Source organism: Dermacentor albipictus, chromosome 1 (assembly GCF_038994185.2).
Source record: "Dermacentor albipictus isolate Rhodes 1998 colony chromosome 1, USDA_Dalb.pri_finalv2, whole genome shotgun sequence".
NCBI classification, from domain to species: Eukaryota; Metazoa; Arthropoda; class Arachnida; order Ixodida; family Ixodidae; genus Dermacentor; species Dermacentor albipictus.
Genome location: NC_091821.1, coordinates 373824482 through 373828987, shown reverse-complemented (window position 1 = coordinate 373828987; position 4506 = coordinate 373824482).

Below are 4506 nucleotides of genomic sequence, written 5' to 3'. Positions count from 1 at the left end.
GGTCGATCACGTTCGCCGCGTTGTCGATAACGCCGCGCGGCCCCCGCCGTTCCTATCGATCTCGTGAGCGCGGGACGCCCCCTAAGTGCGGCACAAATACTAAAACGAGCAGGTCACCGAGGCGCGCCGGCGGAGTGGGGAGAAAATGATCTTTACGCTCCCTTTGGCAAAGGAGCGATGGTATCTCCGCGCGCACTGCTTGCCTTGGCCCGCTTCGCGGCTTTACTTATATGTGCGTTGCTTCTCGTTAGCGTTTGCTCTTCGGTCTTATAACCACTGTTTACTTCATTTTCTTAATATTCGTTTGATTCGGGGGATGCTTCTGAGCACGAAAAAAAAAATAAAAGCCTTAAACTTGAGCAAGTGAACAAAAGTGCCCGTCCATGTTTCAGTTTCAGATTAGAACGAAGACGAAATGATGGATCTGTGATTCAGGGTGATAAGGGAGAAAAAATAATAATTACCGTTTAATACCACGCAGGCGCACCATCGTGCCATGCCACAATGACGAAAGGTTAGCGGAAGTAAAAAGTGGCGGGAGGAGGAGAGCGCGGTGGCGAGGGAGGATTGCTTGCTTTAAAGGGGGGAATGCGCTCGCGAAATCGGCGTTACCTTGCTTAAATCGATCGTTTTCGCGGTTATGTGCTGAGATTCCTACATTTCAGTGTGCTGCATTTCTTGGGTATACGCGTAATTTGTCGCATACTTAGAGCGATGTATTGTGATTGGCTTTGTTTTCCGTCGTGGTCCTCGCAGAATTGTAGTCCCACAAGAAGCTTCTCTCTCATTTAGAACATTGCAAACGAAGTAAAAGAAAAGGAAATTCAGCATAATAGAAAAGGTTCGGGCAAGCCGCGAGTTGTTCAGTGCCATGACACACAACGTCGAGAGAAAAGAACTGCATGCGATTCTATTGATTTTTATCTTGAAATGCCTGTTAGACAGAAAAAAAAGGAGGGAGAGAGAGAATGACGCAAGCGAAGTTATGTGAAAGAACTTTCGTATACCAGATATTTCTTTTTATGCGGTACACTTAAAAAGAAAACTCTTATCTGTAGGCCCAGTGCCGTTTTTTTAGATGCAATAGGTGGTCAGGCAGACATTAGCAGCTAGAAAACTTTCAAAGATAATTGCCATATTTAACGAGAACATGCTAATTAACTCATTGATTACTATCATTAAGGCATATGTTGTAATTGCTAAATTGAAGCCAAGCCTGGGAGTAGCGAAGTCATGTCTGCTCAGTAGAAATCCTAGGACTGGCGCCACTTCCAAGATATCCATTCCCAAAATCTACAACGTACCTCGACGTTCCGGTTAAGGACGTCCCGAACTGTTGGAGGCGCGCTTTTGGGAAACGGTTAGCTGAAACGTCAATTTATTTCGTAGCAAATTTTGAGGTTGCACATCTCGCATGCGGTGCTGTATCTTAGGAGTTCTGCTAAGCAGATAGCATTTTAATACTTGGCTTCAATTTCGCGATTACATGTGGCCAAAGGTTAGTCATCCAAAATTTAATTAGTACGTTTTAGGTAATAAGCGAAGTCATCCTAGAAATCATTGTTGCTGCTAATGTCTGCCTAGCCACCTAGGTTATTTGCAAGAAGAGCAGTGGTTTAGATATGACAGTACTTTTTGTGTTCCGACTAAAAATAAATGCCCCACTAGTGTACGTGTGTGCGCGAGGGAGCGTATGTGGCTGCTAGCACCAACTAGCCCCGTTTATTGCATTGGTTGCGTACGAGCCTCACCGAGTGCGATTCAGACACCAAATGACTATGAAGACATGGTCACTTAGGCACTATTCATGCCAACTTGAGGGCTGAGTACAGATATTCAGAACATCGTAACTCAGGCAGGCCTAACGCGTATTGTTTAAAAAAGGGACACTATAGAAGAAACACTAAATCAGTTTATATCGATAAAGTATTCTTTTAAAGCTCCATATGCACTAATTTTACGTCAGTTAACCTCTATTGAGTTTTATTAACCGCATTCAGTGTATTGACTTTTCACCATGATTTTTTCTTTGTCATTACATTTATGTACCACTCCTGCACGGGCCGTGAAGGGCCTGCAGTATATTAAAAATAATAATAAGTTGTTCATTAGGAGAGAAAATTAAGGTCAAAGTGTCATTTATTGAATTCGCGAAGAAACTTCAGCGCCGGTATGTCATAAAGTGCGGCTTCACGGATTTCAGTGTATATTTTCGAATTTGGGCCGTACAGTGGCTCAGTAAAGGTTCTTCAATCTTGCAAAGTTAAACCTTTGACCCTGTTAGAGCACAATGTAGTAAACCTTCACCGATAAATATACAGGTAAACTCGGGCAGACGCCGTCAAATTCATTACACTCGCTTGGCATGTCGGTAGAGCGTGGTGCTAATGTGGTAACGGTATAGCTTCAGTAAGAGTATTGGAGAACGCTGCCGCAACATTCAATCCGAGTTCGCTTCCATATAACACATTAGTTCCCGTAATGCCAATTCCTTTTCACATTCAAATAAACATACGGAACCAAGGATCACTGTATACGTCCATCATACCTACTTGAAGCCTTTTGCGTTTATATACGCAGAGGAAAGAAAAAAAAGAGAAAATAAATTAGTACCAGTTATTTATGTACCTGTAGCGGACACGGTAAACACTATTTCTCAGTCTCTCTCTGTCTCTTTTCCAGACAACCATATTGCCATTCAGGTTGTGACTCCGGGCGACTAGGATTTGTTATCTTATTTGCGAGCCTGAAACCGCTTTTGCGTCCCCGAATTCTGCACGCGACCGCTCACGCGCGACCGCACGCCAGAGGGCGCTTGAGGAGGCAGCCGCTCCCAACGTGTCGCCTCTTCACATCGCGCCCGCGATCAGTCCACAAGCGCGGGAACCGACATACGCTTTTGGGTCTCTCAGCTGTTCTCGCAGCCTTCGTAGTATGCGCACGACGTCGCGCCCTCTGCGAGTCTCCGGTGCAAAGCAGTCTCGATAAGGGCCTATATAAGCATCGTGTTGGCCTTCCAAAGCATACACACCGCTTGGCGATATAGTATTTTCTTTGCTTGGCTTTCATCTCGCACGGTCGTATGAACGCTATATGCAGATAGCATCGTTCACGCACAGTATTATTTGTTTCTCTTTCCTTTATTTCCAGTTTTCTTTTCTTTCTTTTTTTTTTCTGCGTACAAGAGGCTTACGCGCCGGTTCTCATGGAAGCCGTCGTTGATATTAAAAACCACAACAAAAACAAGAATGGTCTAAGAAATTACATTACCATACGGGCCCCGTTCCGTACTACCTCCATTAGTGTGCCCCCAACCCAACCCCACTCCCTTGCACGTTCCCAACATCTTGATTTTATTCAGCAGCTCGAGCGTTCGTACACCACTTTTTCTGCGCGCCGCTGCTGCATTGCAAACAGTTTTGCAGTTGAGGACTTCCCCCTGTCTTTTCAGCCTAAAAGGAGCATATCGCTCTCTCCCTCGGCGGTAGCTTCCGTTATGCTAATTAGGGGCAGAGTTGGGGCACTATGCGACCATTGAGTTTGGCATTTCGTACTGCTGGGTTGAAACAAGGCTGGGCCGCACACTTTTGGGTAAGCAAGGTCTAGTTGCCCTTCCCGGAAAATTTCAAGGCGATAGCTGTCGCTACATGGTGCCTTTTCTTATCGGCACGCACTCCGCATTATCAGTTGCATGCCAAAGAAATAAACCTTTGCACTACCCAGGTTATGCGCCACGGGTTAGCTCGCGAAAGACCACATGCATTAGGTACATGCATCGTCCCCTAATGGACATGGTATCGCTTCCTGTAGCCCCATCAGCCACTGTGCTCACAATTGTGCACGCCATGCAGTGACAGTGCATGAAAAGCGAAAGCAGTAGTCAAAATACTGCTACTTCAAATGTGTCGCACTGATCTTGAGACACTTCTGATTGGGCCGGTTCTGCGAGCTTGAATAACGTGTATTGTAGGGGTTGGGGGACGGACTTCGGGATGAAAACCAACTTGGGAGGGTTTATTTTACATTATATACAGAGAGGTGAGAGTCAAGTAACAGACGTGCAGTCATTACGGGCCGACAGCAACTCGGACGCTGCGGCCCGCGGCAAGAAGTTCGAGAGAGGTCAATCAGGGAATCAGGGAATGCTCTGGTCTCTCTGGAATGCTTCTTTTAAACCCTTCGAGGACTGGAAGTCGCGTCATGTTCGACCAATGGGAGAGTCCGCTCAGATGACGCCATTTTCAGCCAATGGTTGGCGCCCGTATCGCGTTGTCACACCCGGCGGCTCACTGCGGTCTTGCCTCGCAGACTTGCAATGCGCTTCTTCCGAGGCGGAGAATGGGGGGGGTGCTCATGCTCCATTGTCCGAGGGCCCACCTGCTCCCGGTGCTACGGCCGCGCAGGGGTAGCAAATGTCTTCTTCAAAGGCGATGAAGCAGGGGTACGCTTGGGCCTTCCCGGCTCGTCTGGCTGTCACGGCGCATTAGCGCCGTCTTGGTTTGGCAC